The sequence below is a fragment of the Papio anubis genome, chromosome 9 (genome assembly GCF_008728515.1).
Source record: "Papio anubis isolate 15944 chromosome 9, Panubis1.0, whole genome shotgun sequence".
In the NCBI taxonomy this organism is placed as follows: domain Eukaryota; kingdom Metazoa; phylum Chordata; class Mammalia; order Primates; family Cercopithecidae; genus Papio; species Papio anubis.
Genome location: NC_044984.1, coordinates 44,216,088 through 44,237,124, shown reverse-complemented (window position 1 = coordinate 44,237,124; position 21,037 = coordinate 44,216,088). Strand labels below are relative to the sequence as shown.

Below are 21,037 nucleotides of genomic sequence, written 5' to 3'. Positions count from 1 at the left end.
GCCATACAATCTGTATTGCAACCACTCAAACCTGCTGCTGCAGTGTGAAAGCAGCCATAGACAATACAAAAAAAAAAAAAAAGAAAAAGAAAAAAAATGAGCATGGCTGTGTTCCAACACAAGTATTTTTCAGGGACACTGATACTTGAATTTAATATAATTTTCATGTGTCACAAAATATTCTTCTTTTTATTCTTTCAACCACTTAAAAGTATAAGAACCATTCTTAGCTTGCAGGCCATACAACGACAGGCAGCAGGCCAGATCTGACCTGTCCGTGAACAGTAGTTTACCAACCCCTGGTATATAGGAATGCTGGGGATGAAGACAGTGATCAGAACAGATGACTCTGTTCTCTGTTCCCCTGCGAAAATAAGGTTTGGCAGTTGGAGGGGCAAAGACAGCATACATTTGGCTGCTTGACACGTAACTATTCTCCCCTATTCTCTTTGACTGGCTAATTTCTGCTCATCTTTCAAATCTCTATCTAAACGTGACTACTCTAAGCAGGGCACAGTGGCTCACGCCTATAATCCCAGCACTTTGGGAAACCAAGGAAGGAGGATCACCTGAGGCCAGGAGCTGGAGATCAGATTAGGCAACAAAGCAAGACCCTGTCTCTACAAAAAATTAGCTGGACATGGTGGCATGCACCTGTGGTCCCAGCTACTTGGGAGACTGAGGCGGGAGGATCACTTCAGCCCAGGAGTTCAAGGCTGCAGTGAGCTAAGATCACACAACTACACCCCAGTCTAGGCAACAGAGCAAGATCTTATCTCTTAAAAAAACAAAAAAAATTTTTTTAAAGTCACTAACTCCAGAACCTGCACTCTTCCCCTCCCTACCCCATTTAAGACTAATCTGATGCTTTCACTAGAGGCTTCCAAAGGACGCTGACAATTTCTATCATAGCATTCACCACATTAAATTGTAATTTCTGGTTTAATTGTCTTCCCTGCAAGATTGTAAATCCATGTAAGCAGGAACTTGTCTCTTGCTCAACATTATACCCCTAGCATCTAGCCCAGTGCCTGGCACACAGCAGGCGCTAGTAAATATCCACTGGAACGAATGAATCTAGCAAAAGTCAAGTCTCACATCCAGCAACAGCTCTTTCTGGAACCTGTGAGGACACAGATCCTTAGGCAGGTTCCCTATTTCCAAACAGTACTTTACTCTCCCCTCCCAGAACACAGGTCAAACTTCCCTCTTCTAACTCTCTCTTTTTCTTTGGCCAGATTTAAGGAATCTAAAGCTAATTCTCTTTGAAACTTCTTCCCTCCCTTCCCTTTCCAACCCTTGAGCTGAGGCCCCCAATTCCTTACTGTAATCTTGCTGTCGTTTCCCCAGCACCCAGTTTCCAGGATATTTAAGAATAGGGTACTATGGGCAGGAAACAACAGGGAATAGAAAATCAATAAGCCATAACAGAGAATTCCAGTTTTGTTTGTTTGTGTGTGTGTGTGTGTGTGTGTGTGTGTGTGTGTGTGTATGTGTAGACAGTGGCATGATCTTGGCTCACTGCAACCTCCGCCTCCCTGATTCAAGGGATTCTCATACCTCAGCCTCCTGAGCAATTGGGACTACAAGCACCCACCACCACGCCCGGCTAACTCTTGTATTTTTAGTAGAGGCGAGATTTCACCATGTTGTCCAGGCTGGTCTCGAACTCCTGACCTCAGGTGATCCGCCCACCTCGGCCTCCCAAAATGCTGGGATTACAGGCATGAGCCACCATGCCCAGCAAGAATTCCAGTTTTTGAATCACTGAAATAACAGCTTTTTACTTTTGACCACTTTGGCCCCAGGAGTAAATAAGAAGTAACAGAGCTCCAGCTCTTCCGCTTTTCCCTACACCTGCACTGCCAGAAGTAAAGGGAACTTCCACTCTGCAGCTTCTTCACTACCTCTGTCCTTCATGTGCTTACACTACAATTTGCCTTGAGACATCAGGACTAATGTCATCATGATGTGTCCCTCTTTACATCACTCACCACAAAACTCCCAGGACTCTCAGGTCATTCTGAATCCTCAAACTTTCACCCCCTTTAATGACGGGCCTCCCCTTTCTCCACTCCTCCTCAATTCCCAAAATCTTTGCACCATATCCCCTGGAACACATCAACTAAATCCCCTGTATCTTAAACCTCTTGTCTAAATGATCCCTTCACCATTTTGCTCTAAATGAAATCTAATTGCTCTAAAGCCACTGTTCTCTCTACAGTCCTATCCGCAGTGTTTTCTCTCTCACACCCTAATACCAGAGGGCCTAGGGGTTAGAAGAGGTAAGGTTATTTACCTTGTACCTAGGTTCTGTTTCCAGATTATTCCCCCTTCCTTCCTGAAAAAAGCCTCCTGTCAAACCATATCACCACTACCCTCTTCTTCTTTACATTCATCTGGATATGCCTAGGTCACTTCTCAAGCCTTAAGCCTTGAAGACTTCAGTTCCTGGCTCACTGGGCTATCATTTTTCCAGGAGATTTCAATGTTCATGTAGGTGACTGTTCTGATGCTCAGACCTCTCAGTTCCTTTACCATCTCTCCTGCGACAATCTTGTCCTTTACCCTACTTTCCACTCCCTCCCACAGTCAATATCCTAGACCTTGTCATTACAATAATTAGAGCCCCCCACAATCTCCACTTCAGCTGCTCTACTCTCCAATCACCATTCTGTATCTTTTCAGATTGCTCCCTCTAGCACCCTAACTCCAACAATCCTTTGACTCCACCAGGATTTACAAGCCATTGATCCCATTCCCCTCTTACATCCTCATTTTCCTCCTAAGCGTCAAGTTCAAAGTCCATCACTATTATCATTCCCTTGTATACACCTCAAGTCTCATGACCCCTACTCTCATTTCATCATACCTGCCTGGCGAAACACCAACCCTGATTAAATACAACCTCTGTCAAGAAAAACAAAACCATTTAGGACATTCAGGAGGCAACTGGAAATTACAAAACTAATAGCTGGGCATGGTGGTGCATGCCTATACTCCCAGCTACTTGGGAGACTGAGGAAGAAGGATCAACTGAGCCCAAGAGGTCAAGGCTGTGGTGAGCCATGTTTGCACCACCGCATTCCAGCCTGGGCGACAGAGTGAGACCCTGTCAGTCAATCAATCAATCAATCAATCAATAAAACAAAAACTAGGCCAAGCAGGTGGATCATTTGAGGTCAGGAGTTTAAGACTAGCTTGGCCAACATGGCGAAACCCCGTCTCTACTAAAAATACAAAAAAATTAGCCGGGCAGTGTGGTACATGGCTGTAATCCCAGCTACTCAGGAGGCTGAGGCAGAAGAATCGCTTGAGTCTGGGAGGCAGAGGTTACAGTGAGCTGACATCGCACCACTGCACTCCAGTCTAGGTGACAGAGTAAGACCCTGTCTGAAAAATAAATTAAATTTTAAAATAAAAACTAAAAAAGAAAAGAAAAAGAAACTGACAGGATATTTGATATCAAGGAATTGTTAAATCTTTTAGTATGGTAATGGTACTTTTTGGTAAGAGTCCATCTCTTTTAGAGAAACATGAAATATTTAAGCACAAAATATGATGTTTGGGATTGCTTCAAAATAATATGGGAAGGTAGAAATGGTTGAGGGTACAAATAAAACAAGATTAGCAGTGAGTAAATATTTGTTGAAACTGGGTGATGAGTACATGAGGGCTCTATTTACTTTTGTATGTCTAAAATCTTCCTGAATAATATGTTAAAAACAAAAAGCTGTCCATCTACTCTATGCCTACACCATGTAGGTAAATGTGGCTTTAAAAAGGAAAAAAAGAGCCAGATGCAGTGGCTCATGCCTGCAACCCCAGCACTGTGGGAGGCAGAGGCAGGAGGATTACGTGAGCCCAGGAGTTTGAGACTAGCCTGGTCAACGTAGGGAGACCTTGTCTCTACAAAAAATTTTAAAATTAGCCAGGCATGGCGGTACTTGGCTGTAGTTCCAGCTACTTGGGAGGGTCAGACAGGAGGATAGCTTTATCCCAGGAGTTTGAGACCAGCCTGGGCAACATAGTAAGACCTTGTCTCTACAAAAAAAAAAAAAAAATCAAAAAATTAGTGGCACATGCCTGTGGTCCCAGCTACTTGGGAGGCTGAGGTGGGAGAATCGCTTCAGCCTGGGAGGTTGAAGGATGCAGTGAGCTATGCACCACAGTACTCAAGCCTGGCTGACAAAGCAAGATCCTACCTCAAAATTAAAACGAAATAATAAAAATAAACACATTCATACTAAACAGTTCTCACATAAAATTCACAACAGCTAACTTCAAATCTCTTAGCTCAGCATGACAATCAAAACTTTTGCCTTATAATTCAGTCTCCCACTCCTCTATTTGGTACATTTTATGCCATTTTCTCTTTCCTCAAGCTATCAATGAACACTTTCTCGCCCATGCTCACTCCTAGCTGCTGTCCTTCCTGCCAGTTCCTCAGTGAAAGAAGGCGGCAATCAATACCACCATTTGCCCTGTCCTCTCTCCTGTTATTCACTGTAGATGAACTGACTGCTCTTACCTACAGCCAATTCCTCCACTTGAACGCCAGACTCCAAACCCTATTGCCAAGTCATTCCCCCTTCTCCCTCCTGCATCAGCAATATTTCCCTCTCTACTGGTGCATTCTCATCAGCACTGTAGAAACACACTCTTAATTATCTCATTGAAAAAGATAAGCCATAACCCCAGTTTCCTCTCCAGCTACTTACCCGTTTCTCTGCTCTCCTTGACAGCAACACTCCAAGAAGCTGTAACTGTCTCCAATTCCCGTCTTCCCATTCTCTCTCAAAATCACCCCAAGAGGCTTTTGCTTCCTGACTAACCTACCAAAGTCTCTCCTGTCAAGATCAGCAAACAACTTCCAAATTACTAAATCTGATGGTCAATTTTTAGTCATCTTACTTAGATATCTGCAACATCTAGTATACCATGTATATTCTTATTTTGTCTAAACATTCCCCTCTCCAGAATATAAACTCAAAGAAGACAGAGAAGGTCTGTTTTGTTCACAGTTTATCTCAAGCAATAAGAACAGTGCCTGGTACATGGTGCCATATTTTTTTCATATTTTAACATCTCTGAAAACCAAGCACAATTAATGACATCGTATAATTGCTATTTGTTTATTTCAAGCACCTGAGGCACTACCAATCTGAAACAACTTTTAATTAGAATCTCTGCTTAAATTTTGTTGTATCACATAGGGAGTGTGAATTCAGACCTAGAACCAGTTTAAATTCCCATGAAAGTTTTTAGCCCTCCTACATACCATCAAAGTTGAGACACAAGCTGCCTTGCTATGCCTTTCTGTAAGGTGGGTTTACATCTCATTTCCATTCTCATGTGGTTTCCCAGCTTTATGCATGGCCCTTAATAGACTGTCCATCTTGGGCTTATTTCCCTTTTCTAGTAGTACATCAACTAATGGTGTGTCTTATAACTGATGAAATCAGAAATAGCAATATAACATGTTATTACAGAAATGGAGGTAACAAAAATACTAACTAAAAAAGCTAAAAGTGCTTCTGAGAAAAGGGAAATAAAGGGGGGTGCTGCTTTTTTAAAACAAGCTTTACAAAACTATTTGATTCTATAAACCATATTCACACATAACTTTGATGAAAATGAACCCTGAAAACCAAAGGGAAAAAAAGAATTATATGCTCTTTGAGAAAAAAATTAGAAAAAAAGACACTAAGATGTATGTGGACATGGGGGAAATGCAGGGGTCAGAAGGTGAGAAGCCCTTGAGTCTGGCAAAGGCAAAATAAAGAGGAAGGACAAAAACAAAAGGAAGAAAAATCTAGGGCAGCTTTGCAAGTACTGGAGACAAGGCATGCTAAAACAGCCTAAGATAGAAAAAGTCAAAATTGTCAGGCTGTTTTCATTGAAATTGTAGGAAATAATACAGAAATAGACCTTTTCAACCGAGCTCCCTGTTACCTAATGTACATCTCCACCTGGATATCCCACAGGAGACTCAAACTGAACATGTTCCTAGTAAAAGAGCTATTTAACTCAAATCATTTTCTGGAAAACATGGGGGTGGGCGGGATTTCTATATTTACATATAAAGGATTAAGTGTGTGAGGGGAAAAAAAAAGAATATCCATAATCCAAGTAAATATACCATCAATTAAATTTTCCATATTTCTCATGTTTAAAAATTTAACACATCTCAACTAAGTTCATCCACTCCCAAGCCTGTCCTTCTTTCTACAGTGCCCATGTGGGTGGCACTACTTAGTCTCCCAGACAAGAAACCCAGGAAGTAACACACGTTCTTCCCCTTATTCTCCCACCTTCATCCAATCCAATCCTGCCTATTTCTAAATTCTCTTGAATTTATCTTTTCCATTCCACCTTCCTTCTATTAGGACTTCAATCTTCCCTGGAGTACACCAATATTCTGTAACGTTCCAACCAGTCTCCACATAGCTGCTGAGGGGATCCTTCTACATTGAATGTAAGCCTGTTCATGGCATTCTCCTGCTTAAAACCCCCTTATCTAAAGTTCAAATTCAAGCTTCTTAGCATTACAAATAAAATTCTTTATGAACTGGCCCTAGTCTGGCCCCCATCCTCATTTAAAATTACTTATTCATTCATTCATTCAGTCAGCCATCAAATTTTTTTTTTTTTTTTTTATGAGACAGAGTCTCCCTCTGTCTCCCAGGCTGGAGTGCAGTGGCTTGATCTCACTGCAATCTGCACCTCCCTGGCCCAAACAATCCTCATACCTCAGCCTCCTGAGTAGCTGGGACCACAGGCTCACACCACTAATATTTGTATTTTTTGTAGAGATGGGGTTTTGCCATGTTGCCCAGGCTGGTCTCAAATTCCTGAGCTCAAATGATCTGCCCACCTCGGCCTCCCAAAGTGCTGGGACTACAGATGTGGGCCATCATGCTTGGCCAATTTATCCTTTTTTTTTTTTTTTTTTTTTTTTTTTTTGAGACAGAGTCTTGCTCTGTCGCCCAGGCTGGAGTGCAGTGGCCAGATCTCAGCTCACTGCAAGCTCTGCCTGCTGGGTTTATGCCATTCTCCTGCCTCAGCCTCCCGAGTAGCTGGGACTACAGGCGCCCACCACCTCGCCCGGTTAGTTTTTTGTATTTTTTAGTAGAGACGGGGTTTCACCGGGTTAGCCAGGATGGTCTCGATCTCGATCTCCTGACTTCATGATCCGCCCATCTCGGCCTCCCAAAGTGCTGGGATTACAGGCTTGAGCCACCGCGCCCGGCCCCTTTTTTTTTTCTTTTTTTTTTTTTTTAAGAGCTAGGAGTCTCACTCTGTCGCTCAAGCTGGAATGCAATGACATCATCATAGCTCACTGAAGCCTCAAACTCCTGGGCTCAAGTGGTCTTCCCACGCCAGCCTTCCAAGTAGTTAAGACAACAGGCACGCACTACGATACCCAGCTAGCTTTTTTTATTTTTTGTAGAGATAGGGTCTTGTTATGTTACCCAGGTTGGTCTCAAACTCCTGGCCTTAAGGGATCCTCCCATCTTAGCCTCCCAAAGCTGTGGCATTACAGGAGTGAGCCACAGCATCCAGCCGGCCAGTAAATATTTATTGAGCGCTTATAATATGCCAGGTTCTATACTAGGCACTGGGGAATATACTAGTGAGCAAAACGGAAATGTCTTGCACTCTCCTAGCTTACAGTCTAATGGAGGAAACTGCTCAAATACATGCACCCACTCAACATCATTTTAATACCTACTTGTATAAGCACTCTTCTCAGGACAGGAAATACAGTGACAAGCAAGACAAAGTTCCTACCCTCAGACAGTTTACATTCTAATAAAAAACTATGATACATGCCATGAAAATAAAGTTTAGGATGCGGTGATATCCACAGGGAGAGAGAAACCTGAAACGAAGTGAGGAGTCAGCAAAGACTTCTCTCAGGAAGTGATAACTGAGGTCAGAGCCTAAAAATGAGAAGGTAATGACAAGGGAAGGGGTGGTGGCAGTGAAGAACATTCCAGACAGAGGGAATAGCAAGTACAAAGGCCCTGAAGTGAGTGGGAACACCAGACATTAGGGAAATAAATGGCCAGAGTAACCAGAGGGTAGGAATGGTGCCAGATGAAGCTAACAACATAGGCACTAAAATGTAAATAAAATAAATGATCACTGTGTTGGGAATGGATTACTAGGGGTACAAGAGTGGAATCAGAGAAGCTCATTTAAAAGGCTATTACAGAGCTGAAGTCCAGAGTGGAAGCCAAATGATACACACGAATACCTGAATCAGACAGATGCCTAAAGGGCTAGGAGTTACAGAAGAGTTTAGGCCACAGGCCATGTACTCAGCCCAAAACAAGATGGAACTGAGCATAAATTAAGAAACAAAAAGGACTGCTCCATCCATGAAATGAGAAGTAGAAACAGCTCACTAGCTAGGAGAAGAGAAAGTCTTGCATTTGGGACTAGGAATGGAAAAAGTTATCTGGAAGAAACTGGATCCTAGTCCTGTACCATTCACAGATGTGAGATCTAAATTCATACTACACATGTGGTAGAGGGACCCAAGCTGACACTTTATCATAAATAAGATTCAGAACTAAAGAATGAAATAGTACCACAGTAGAAGCAAAGGAGAAACTATGCAGTAGGGAAGCTTCCACAATCTGAGGTACATAGGACTCAAGTTCAGAGTTAAAGAAAATACACACACATACACAGACAGACAAACAAACCTCCCATGAGGAAATCAGCAATGAAAGACAGCACCCCAAGAAAAAGAATACGATGAAGACAAGGAAATGCTAAAACCCTTGTACAGTGTTGATGGGAACGTAAAACGGTGTAGTTGCTATGGAAAATATATGACATGATCCGCTAATCTCACTTCTGGATATTTATCCAAAAGAACTGAAATCAGGATCTTGAGGGACACATGTTTACTGTAGCATTATTCACAATGGCCAAGATGTAGAAACAATCTAAATGTACATCAACGGATGAATTAACAATAAAATGTAGTATACACATACAATGGAACATTATTAAGCCTTCAAAAAGGAAATCTTGCCACATGTGACAACATGGATGAACCTTGAAGCATTATGCTAAGTGAAAGAAGCCAGTCACAGGACAAATAATACATGATACCACTTACAGAGGTATATAAAATACTCAAACACACAGATGCAGAAAGTAGCATGGTAGTTGCCAGGGGCTGGGGAGAGGGGGAAACGAAGAGTTGCTATTCAGCAAGCTGATTAAGTTCTACAGGTCTGCTGTAAAAGATTGTCCTTATAGTTAATATTACAGTATGTACAACAAAAGATTTGTTAGAAGGGTAGATTTCACGTGAAGTATTCTTACCACCAAAAAAAAGTAAAATAACAATCTGGGTCAGGCTTGGTGGCTCATACCTGTAATCCCAGCACTTTGGGAGGCTGAGGTGGGTGTATCACCTGAGGTCAGGAGTTCAAGACCAGCCTGATCAACATGATGAAACCCCGTCTCTAATAAAAATACAAAAAAATTAGCTGGGCATGATGATAGGCGCCTTAATCCCAGCTACTTGGGAGGCTGAGGCAGGAGAATTGCTTGAACCAGGGAGGAGGAGGTTGCGGTGAGCCAAGATCATGACATTGCATTCCATCCACTCTATCTCAAAAAAAAAAAAAAATCTGAAAAACAAGGTTGTAGTGTCTCTAAGATAGGAACAACACAAGGATATTTACTTTCACTGCTTCTCTTCAACATTGTATTGGAGGTTCCAGCCAGAGCAATCAGGCAAAAAAAAGAAATAAAAGAAGGCTGGGCACAGTAGCTCACGCCTATAATCCCAGCACTTTGGGAGGCCAAGACAGGAGTGTTGAGACTAGCCTGGGGAACACAGTAAGACTCCATCTCTGTAAATAAAAAATATTTTAGGCCGGGTGCGGTGGCTCACGCCTGTAATCCCTGCACTTTGGGAGGCCGAGGCGGGCGGATCACGAGGTCAGGAGATCGAGACCATCCTGGCTAACACGGTGAAACTCCGTCTCTACTAAAACACAAAAAATTAGCCGGGCGCGGTGGCGGGCGCCTGTAGACCCAGCTACTTGGGAGGCTGAGGCAGGAGAATGGCGCGGACCCGGGAGGCGGAGCTTGCAGTGAGCCGAGATCGCGCCACTGCACTCCAGCCTGGGCGACAGAGTGAAGACTCCGCCTCAAAAAAAAAAAAAAAAATTTTAAATTTAAAAATTTTTAAATTAAGAAGTAAAAGGAATCCAGATTAAAAAGAAAAAGAAGTAAAACTGTCCCTTTTTTTTTTTTTTTTGGCCCAAGACAGAGTCTCGCTCTATCACCTGGGCTGGAGTACGGTGGTGCGATCTTGGCTCACTGCAACCTCCACCTCCCAAGTTCAAGGGATTCTCCTGCCTCAGCCTCCTGAGTAGCTGGGATTACAGGCCTCTGCCACCAAACCCAGCTAATTTTTTTTTTTTTTTGTATTTTTAGTAGAGACAGGGTTTCACCATGTTGGCCAGGCTGGTTTCGAACTCCTGACCTCAGGTGATCCGCCCGCCTCAGCCTCCCAAACTGCTGGGATTACAGGTGTGAGGCACCGCACCCGGCCTTAAAGTTGTCTTTATTCATAGATGACATGATCATCTGTGAAAAAACTATCTGATGAAATCTAAAAAATAATAGTAAATGAGTTTAGCAAGGTTGCAGAATATAATGTCAATATAGAAAAATCTATTGGTTGTTTTTTGGTTTTTTTTTTTGAGACGGAGTCTTGCTCTGTAGCCCAGGCTGGAGTGCAGTGGCGCGATCTCGGCTCACTGCAAGCTCCGCCTCCCGGGTTCACGCCATTCTCCTGCCTCAGCCTCCCGAGTAGCTGGGACTACAGGCGCCCACCACTGCGCCCAGCTAATTTTTTTTGTATTTTTAGTAGAGACGGGGTTTCACCATGGTCTCGATCACCTGACCTCGTGATCCACCCGCCTCGGCCTCCCAAAGTGCTGGGATTATAGGCGTAAGCCACCGCACCCGGCCTGTATTTTTATATACTAGCAACAAACAATCACCAATGAAAACTACAAATACAAAGCACCAAATATAAAATCTGTAAAGATAAATCTGAAAAAAAAAAAAAAGATGTGACAGATCTGAACACTGAAGACTACACATCATGGAGAGAGATTAAAGACCTAAATAAAAGGAGTTATATATCTACCTGTTCACAGGTTAGAAGACTCAATATTGTCAGCATGCCAATTCTCCCCAAACTGATTCAACAGATTTAATGCAATCTCAATCAAAATCCCAGAAGACTTTTTGCAGAATCCAGCAAATTAGTTCTCTTTTTTTTTTTTTTTTTTTTTGGAGACGAAGTCTTGCTCTGTCCCCCAGACAGGAGTGCAGTGGCTTGATCTCAGTTCAATGCAACCTCTGCCTCCTAAACTCAAGTGTGATCCGTCCCACTTCAGCCTCCCGAGTAGCCGCGACTGCAGGTGCACATCATGAAGCCGGGCTAATTTTTGTATTTTTGGTAAAGACAGGGTTTCGCCATGTTGCCCAGGCAACATGGGCTCAAGCAATCTGCCCACTACAGCCTCCCAAAGTGCTGGGATTACAGGGGTGGGCCACTATGCCCAGTCCAGCAAACTAGTTCTAAAATCCATATGAAAATGCAAAAGTCTTGGAATAGCAAAAAAGACTTTGAAAAACAAGTTGGAGGGCTGGCCAGAGCAGTGGCTCATGCCTGTAATCTGAGACAGTAACATTACTTGAGGCAGGAAGATCACTTGAGTGCAGGATTTCAACACCACCAGCCTGGGCAACATAGGGAGACCCTGTCTCTACAAAAATAAACATAAAAATAGAGGGGAACAGTGGCCTGTTATTGAAAGGAAATAAACAGATGAGCCTCAGTTTTCTTGTCGCATAAAACAGGAACGCTATCAAAGACTACTGGGGTCACATCAAAAAGACAAAAGAGCCAAATTAAATGGGTTCCCACTGAACTACGATGAGACAATATGAACATCAATAAGAATAATGTCTATGGTGCCTGAAATATATTAAATACATAAATATCCATTAATTTATAATCACACTCTAAAACAAACAAAACACATTAGTCACTTTTGGAGGTTAGTGGGGCACTAAGTCATTTCATTATTCTAAATACAAAGATAAATAATTCTGCCTTTCCTGTACAAACCATATTTCAAAGTAATCAAAAAGTTAATGAAGGAAAAAGTCCTTATAGAAAAATTCTACCTAATACAGAATAATAAAATTGGAAAAAAAATCCTTATTTTGTATGCCTTAAAATAAGAATGGATCTAGTCAACAATCATCAATGGCTGCTAAAATCACTGGATGAAAGGCTGATGGAGAACTTTTAGAAAAGGATGGATAATGTTGACAATACTCATCAAAAGTAGTGAGTGGGAAGAACAGAGGAAACTAAGAATGGAAAAAATGTTAATAATCACTGAAGCTAGACGAGTCTACATGAGAGTCAATTATATTATTCTTTCCATTTTTATTGTTGAAAATGTCCACAATTAAAAAAAAAGATATGGGCCGGGCGCGGTGGCTTAAGCCTGTAATCCCAGCACTTTGGGAGGCCGAGACGGGCGGATCACAAGGTCAGGAGATCGAGACCATCCTGGCTAACCCGGTGAAACCCCGTCTCTACTAAAAAATACAAAAAACTAGCCGGGCGAGGTGGCGGGCGCCTGTAGTCCCAGCTACTCTGGAGGCTGAGGCAGGAGAATGGCGTGAACCCGGGAGGCGGAGCTTGCAGTGAGGAGAGAGGCCGCCACTACCCCACCGCCGGGGCAAGAGCGAGACTCCGTCTCAAAAAAAAAAAAAAAAAAAGATATGAAGCCAATTGGCATAATTAAGATGAGACAAAGCACTGGTGAGTACACAGATGTTACTATATTACTCTCTTTTTTTTTTTTGGACAGAGTTTCACAGTTTTGCGCAGGCTGGAGTGGTGAAGTGGCGTGATCTCTGCTCACCACAACCTCCGCCCCCTAGGTTCAAGCAATTCTCCTGCCTCAGCCTCCCAAGTAGCTGGGATTTCAGGCGCCTGCCACCACACCTGGCTAATTTTTGTATTTTTAGTAAAGACGGGGTTTCACCATGTTGGCCAGGCTGGTCTCAAACTCCTGACCTCAGGTGATCCACCCACCTCAGCCTCCCAAAGTGCTGGGATTACAGGTGTGAGCCACCATGCCCGCCCTACTCTCTATTTTTATCTGTGGATTTGAAATATATATACACATTTTTTTTTTTTTTTGAGACAGAGTCTCACTCTATTGCCCAGGCTGGAGTGCAGTGGCATGATCTCGGCTCACCGCAACCTCCACCTCCTGGGTTCAAGTAATTCTCCTGCCTCAGCCTCCTGAGTAGCTGGGACTACAGGCCCCCACCACCATGCCCAGCTAATTTTTGTATTTTTACTAGAGACGGGGTTTCGCCATGTTGGCCAGGCTGGTCTCGAACTCCTAACCTCAGGTGATCCACCTGCCTCCACCTCCCAAAGTGCTGGGATTACAGGTGTGAGCCACCAACCCCAGCCTTAAATATTTCACAGTAAGCACGGTTTAAGGTGGAACTAAACTACCAAAAAATTAAGTAAGATTGAAGCATACAGAAGGAATATAACTTAAAGCATTCGTTTTTTTAATCACTTATCTTTAATAATAAAATGGGTTCCTATGCAGTACCTACCTCAGACATAAACTTAAGGTTCTGTGTAACAACAACCAAAAATAGTAATAATAATAATAACAGTATGGAAAAGTGTCACTAAATAACATCAAGACCTTAAATATCATGATCTTATATTCATATCCAAGCAAAAAGACCAAGAATAAGTTAAACCAACTTGTTTACAAAAATAGTTATTTATCAAGTAATCTTTTATAGTAGAGCTGCCTCAATTAACTGCCTCAGACTTAATCTCAATTGTGTAGTTTATTTCCTTTCTTTCTTACCAGGGATAAAGTATCTGAATGAATGTGTCATTAAATAAGGGATATTTTCCCAAAAACAATAAAAAAGTTTAAAAATAAAAACTGTCATTCATAAAATACCAAATAAGGCCTCTGACTGAGAAAAGAAATCTATATAATGTTTGCGCCATTAGCCCTTTTCTATTCAATCAGTCTCATCCAACTCACTCAGCCCAAACTTAAGATAGAAAAATTCTGGCCGGGCAGGGTGGCTCACACATGTAATCTCAGCACTTTGGGAGGCCGAGGTGGGTGGATCACGAGGTCAGGAGATCAAGACCATCCTGGCTAACACAGTGAAACCTCGTCTCTACTAAAAAAAATACAAAAAAATTAGCCGGGTGTGGTGGCAGGCTCCTGTAGTCCCAGTTGCTCAGGAGGCTGATTCAGGAGAATGAATGATGCGAACCAGGGAGGCGGAGCTTGCAGTGAGCCGAGATCAAGCCACTGCATTCCAGCCTGGGCAACAGAGCGAGACTCCGTCTCTTAAAAAAATAAATAAATAAAATAAATAAATAAATAAAAAGAAAAATTCTGAAGTGTAAAGTGGTTTTGAATTTTACCAGTATATGAAATTATACATAAAAATTACTATATAAAGTAATATTTAACAAATTATATACTCAAAGTAGAATTTTCTATTTGTCTTTAATATGTATTCAATATAAATGCATATGATATATTTCATCATGTTTGACACTCTTCTTTTATCCCTTTTTACTACAATCACCATGACATAAGAAAATTTAGGTTTCAACTGATGTTAAAGCACATTTCTATAACTGGTGGCTTTTTAAAAATTTACATACTATATATTTGACTTTTTTTTTTAATGTATATATTTTTTGAGACAGAGTCTAGCCCTGTTGCCCAGGCTGGAGTGCAATGGCACAATCTCGGCTCACTGCAACCTCCGCCTCCCGGGTTCAAGTGATGTTCCTGCCTCATCCTCCTGAGTAGCTGGGATTACAGGCACGCGCCTCCACACCCCACTAATTTTTGTATTTTTAGTAGAGACGGGGTTTCACCACGTTGGCCAGGCTGGTCTCAAACTCCTGACCTCATGATCCACCCACCTCAGCCTCCCAAAGTGCTGGGATTACAGGAGTGAGCCACCGCGCCCAGCATATTTGACATTTTAAAAGACAACAGAAAACAAATACTTCTAAATCCACAGATTACCCCACCTGTACCCCCACTTTCAGCTGAAAGGTTTTAAGAAAAATCTTACAGGTTATGAGGACCAGATGGAGCTTAAAAACAGATCCAGAATTCTTTTGTTTTTTAAATTTAATTTAAAAGGGTTCTATGAGCCAGAGGAATTCCCAATTCACTTTGAAATTACCATACCTATTTTGCCATATCAAACATTTCAACTGTTAATTAAATGAACTACATAATATCCTTAAAAATCAGCCAGAGAGGAGAAAAACAAATCTCATCTTCATTATTGACTTCAAACCAAAACTTACTCTTTCAAAGTAGTTCAACCTACTAAATATGTCTACTATAAGTTTTCTTAGAAAGTAGTATTCCTGGCCGGGCGCGGTGGTTCAAGCCTGTAATCCCAGCACTTTGGGAGGCTGAGATGGGCGGATCACGAGGTCAGGAGATCGAGAACATCCTGACTAACATGGTGAAACCCTGTCTCTACCAAAAAAACACAAAAAACTAGCCGGGTGAGGTGGCGGGCGCCTATAGTCCCAGCTACTCGGGAGGCTGAGGCAGGAGAATGGCATAAACTCGGGAGGCGGAGCTTGCAGTGAGCTGAGATCCGGCCACTGCACTCCAGCCTGGGCGACAGAGCGAGACTCCACCTCAGAAAAAAAAAAAAAGTAGTATTCCTTCTTTTTCATTCCTGAAATGGAATTTCTTATACTTAAACTAAGTTATGGAGAATTGTTAGCTATGTATCAGTTATGGTAAATTGCTAAAATTAAATTATCACTTTTGTTTATGGTACATATAACACATTCTTATAGGCTTTAAAACTGAGTTTTCTTTCACAAAAATTTAAATGTAAAAGTAGGCAATCACTAAAGCTGAAGTCTCATGGTACATAAACTTCGTATTAACTTTGACACCAAATAAGGATGAAAGATAGCATGCAAATCTTCCGTTCACAAAACAGTGGCAAAACTTTGTATTTTTAAATTGGTATAATTTTATGAATCTCAAACATTTATTGGGAATATTCAAGTTTACCTAATTAATCACCCAGAAAGCCAGCAGCATGGCCAAAAGTTGTATTCAGTAGTCTTGGTGTATTCAGTAGTCACTGTGAAAACCTTTCATTTCTTTACCAATTGGCAATGGCTCAGTTTCTATTTTCCAATTATGTTTTGGAATAAAGTCTATGACCATTAACTATGCATCTTTGTTGCTATCTCATAGCCAGTGCACTGTACATATTTAAAGAGAAAAAAATAAAGGATTGAATTTTCTGTTCATTCATTCATGCATTCACTTATTTGACCATTTGGAGCCATGTAAGAAGCTCACAGACTCAGAAGCTCTTCAGCTCTTCCTCAGACTCAAGTCACTGTTGGTCACTAATGCTGACAAAGTACTTTCCGACACATCATCTTTCCTTAGGCTCAAAAATGATTCTCGAGTTATTTGAAGGATCTCTCTCAAGCCTTTGTTTTCTTGTTCAAGTTGAAATATTAGTTCTTGTTCCTTGCAACCCTGTTGCTGGTCAATTTCAATGGCTTTCTTCATTACTGCTGCCACTTCAGTTATCTGGTCAACATGTGCTTGTAGTTCCTTGGAGTGCTGCTCTTGTTAACTTCATTATTATTCCTGGATCATCTTTTTTGCTAGCCAGTAGCAATCTAAACATTTGTTATCGGCCAGGCACGGTGGCTCACGAGGTCAGGAGATCGAGACCATCCTGGCTAACAAGGTGAAACCCCATCTCTACTAAAAAATACAAAAATTAGCTGGGCGTGGTGGCAGGGGCCTGTAGTCCCAGCTACTCGGTGAACCCGAGAGGCAGAGCTTGCAGTGAGCCGAGATTGCGCCTCTGCACTCCAGCCTGAGCAACAGAGCGAGACTCTGCCTCAAAAAAAAAAAAAAAATTGTTGTCTATACTTGCTCATTTTAAGTTCCAAGGCTGCCTGATGTTCTTCCAGGGATGTACGCAATTCTTTTGTTTCTTGTTGCAATTCTCTGATATGTCTGCTTTATTGCTGGATTCCCATAACTAATGTGGACCATGGCGGATGTCTTGTGACTTCATTAAGTTCTTGAATTTCTTCCTGATACTGCTTCATGGCTTCTACTCGCTTGTTGAGAGCTGTGGTTTGCTCAATCAGAGACTCTGCTGCATCGTTGTGATCTCTTAATCTTTCAACAAGAGTTTTAGCATCAGCAAGTGCCTTATCAATTGTGCAACTCATTTCTAAAGATATATCCTGCTTAGTCCCTCGGAGCCGTCAGCTGTGGTGATGAGGACTCAAAGCCTCTATCAACCCGGACCTATGCACCCAAGGGAACAGACTCCGTGCCCCTAGTCCGCCTCCTCAGCAAACAGACGCTGAACCAGATGGAGGCAGCGGAGGGGTGGCCATGAAGCCAGTAGCGTTCAGCCCCATCACCGGATTGGGGAGACACCTCTGCCAACCGCCTCCGACTGGCGCGCCCGGAGGATTCCAGCCTTGCGAGAATTCCTTCCTCCCGTTACGGTGGGCAGAGCTGACCACTAGCAGCTTTGCGCAAGACGGCGAAGCGGGGCCCTTCCAACTTAAAAGTATTCTGAGGTTCCTGAATTATTCAGGAAGGCAAAGATATTAATCTTGGACTTCAGTAAGCATGCATGTTAAAAATTTAACAGTTAACTACTAAACAGAGAAATAGAATGTTCAACTTAAAAATCAGAAGAAAAAAGAACTCCATATATACAACAGAATGCAAATAAGAAGTGTGGTCACCGTGGCTCACACCTGTAAGCCCAACACTTTCGGAGGCCAATGTGAGAAGACTGCTTGAGACCAGGAGTTCAAGACCAGCCTGGTCAACATAGTGAGACTCCATCTCTACAAAAAAAAATTTAAATTAGTTGGGCCTAGTGGTACAGCTGAAGAGGGAGGATCACTTGAGCCTGGGAGGTTGAGGCTGAAGTGAGCTAGGATTATGCCACTGCACTCCAGCCTGGGCAAGAGAGTGTGACCTAAAAAAAAAAAAAAAGTCTCAAAAAAAAAAAAAAAAAAAGGAAAAAGAAAAAAAAAAAGTGTGGTTCAAGGCTAGGCACAGTGGCTCATGCCTGTAATCCTGGCACTTTGGGAGGCTGAGGCAGGTGGATCACTTGAGGCCAGAAGTTCAAGATCAGCCTGAGTAACATGGCAAAACCCCGTATCTACAAAGAATACAAAAATTAGTCCAGCATGGTGGCACATGCCTGTAGTCCCAATTGCTCAGAAGGCTGAGGCAGGAGGATAGATTGAGCCCAGGAGTTTCAGGCTGCAGTAAGCCATGATTGCACCACTGCACTCCAGCCAGGGCAACAGAGAGAGACAATGTCAGGGGAAAAATATATATATTTAAAAAAAAAAAAAAAAAAAAAAAAGTGTGGTTCAAAAAACATGTATAAATGAAAACAGCAGAAATAAGTCTAAACTATCAGTAATCACATTAAATATGAAAAGATTATATTCATCAAGACAATCAGATTTTTGAAATACAACTATGTACAGCTTACCAAGTCAGAGGGCTGACAATTTAAAAGATGGTTTTAAAAAAATGTGCTACGGCCGGGCGCGGTGGCTCAAGCCTGTAATCCCAGCACTTTGGGAGGCCGAGATGGGCGGATCACGAGGTCAGGAGATCGTGACCATACTGGCTAACACGGTGAAACCCCGTCTCTACTAAGAAATACAAAAAATAGCCGGGCGAGGTGGCGGGCGCCTGTAGTCCCAGCTACTCGGGAGGCTGAGGCCGGAGAACGGTGTGAATCCGGGAGGCGGAGCTTGCAGTGAGCTGAGATCCGGCCACTGCACTCCAGCCTGGGCTACAGAGCGAGACTCCATCTCAAAGAAAAAATAAAATAAAAATAAAATAAAATAAAATAAATAAATAAAAAAATTTTTAAATGTGCTACACAAACATTAATCAAAAAATCTGGCCGGGCGCGGTGGCTCACGCCTGTAATCCCAACAGTTTGGGAGGCCGAGGCGGGCGGATCACAAGGTCAGGAGATGGAGACCATCTTGGCTAACACGGTGAAACCCCGTCTCTGCTAAAAATACAAAAAATTAGCTGGGCGCGGTGGCGGGCGCCTGTAGTCCCAGCTACTCGGGAGGCTGAGGCAGGAGAATGGCATGAACCCAGGAGGCGGAGCTTGCAGTGAGCCGAGATCGCGCCACTGCACTCCAGCCTGGGCGATGAGCAAGACTCCATCTCAAAAAACAAACAAACAAAAAAAAATCTTATTGGTATTCATTCATTAATATTAGTAACACAGACAAAAAGATTTAAAGTGAAAAAGCCAGGCACAGTGGTGCACGACTGTAGTTCCAGCTACCCAGTAGGCTGAGGCAGGATGATTGCTTGAGCCCATAAGTTTGAAGCCAGGCTGGGTTATAACATAGCAAGACCCTACCTCAAAAAAAATAAATACTTAAAAGCAAAAGGCATTAATATGTGATCATAAAGAGAGAGCCCACAGGATTTATCAAAAGAGAACCGCTTACACCTGGAGTGAGATACTCCTCTCCATCATGAACAGGTGTGTCAGCAGGGGATCTAGGTAAGAACGCCCCTGCTCCCTCCCGACACTCCCACCCTCACCTCCAGTGCCTGCCTGCTCTCCACCAGGCTTAATCTCTTCAGGTTCTTTACCTCTGCTTATGCTGTCCATCAAAGAAGCCCCAGACTCCCACATCTCTCATCTCCCACATTATTATTATTATTATTATTATTTTGAGACACAGTCTAGTTCTGTTGCCCAGGCTAGAGTGTGCAGTGGCGCAGTCTCAGCTCACTGCAACCTCAACCTCCCAGGTTGAAGCGATTTTCCTGCTTCAGCCTCCTGAGTAGCTGGGATTACAGGAGGACATCACCGCGCCTGGCCAATTTTTGTATTTTTAGTAGAGATGGGTTTTCACCAAGTTGATCAGGCTGGTCCCAAACTCCTGACCTCAGGCGATCCACCCACCTCAGCCTCCCAAAGTGCTGGGATTACAGGCATGAGCCACCACGCCCAGCCTCATCTCCCACATTCTAATCCCCACACTGTTCTGCATATCTCTAGCTCTGTCTCCATGTGTCACCCACCTCTCCAAATTTTGAAACACTTCTACTGTTCCCTACATTTTCAGCAACTTCTCTGAATATTCCCTTCAACTTCTTGCTCTAATTAAAAGCTGGTTTTCCTCTGGGGCCACACTGGCCTCTGAGGCCCTAAAGTGGTATAAGTTACCTTCCCGATACCTCTCATACCACTGGACCTGGGGGTGAGGTAAATGTCCTCCTTGCTCCTCACAGATGTTTCCAAATCTGTCTCCCTCCTTATTCCCTAAAAAAAACACAAAACATTATATTGAATATCCTATGAAAATCCTATTACGCATTACCTGGCTTCCTGTGACTTTCTATACTACTATCTTAACTCTCAGTGATTTCACAAAGATAATCTTTCCATATCCTATCTCTCTGAATTCCTTGTCTCAGTTCTTTACATTTCTCACCTCCACTGATCTTGTCCTTCACCCCCTCAGCCCATGATCATGCTTTCACAATATCAATTATCTCCCACTGTCCAACAATGACCCACTATCTTCATGGTTCAGTCTCTCACATACCCAAACTCCAGCAGCTTCTGATCCCACCAGGACCTTCCATCCACTGCTTCTCCCATCTTTTCACCATCTCTTAGCCATTTCATGTCCTCCCCTCCTTAACTGGTTTGAATTCCACAGTATGTTATACCACTACCTTGCATACACAGGTACCCTCTATCCCTTGCCCTTCTCCTGCTTCGTTCGGCTATATTGGCAAAACCCCTCCCTGGTTAAATCCACTCCAAATTTACACCCCTGCAGCTG

The 21,037-nt window shown here is 42.7% G+C and overlaps 1 protein-coding gene across 7 annotated transcripts in view; it reads right to left on the bottom strand.

Moving 5' to 3' along the window:
- The window catches only part of SPATS2 (spermatogenesis associated serine rich 2), a 174,608-nt gene that overhangs the window by 135,994 nt on the left and 17,577 nt on the right, over positions 1 to 21,037 (bottom strand). For 2 of the 7 annotated variants that reach the window (XM_017945854.3, XM_017945851.3), the window contains one exon: positions 20,413 to 20,508. The exons of 3 other annotated variants lie outside the window; for them this stretch is intronic. The gene's annotated coding sequence lies outside the window, so the exon portion shown is untranslated. The remainder of the gene's footprint in view (positions 1 to 20,412; positions 20,509 to 21,037) is intronic. 2 more of the 7 variants (XM_021922300.2, XM_017945852.3) reach the window with 1 other exon arrangement.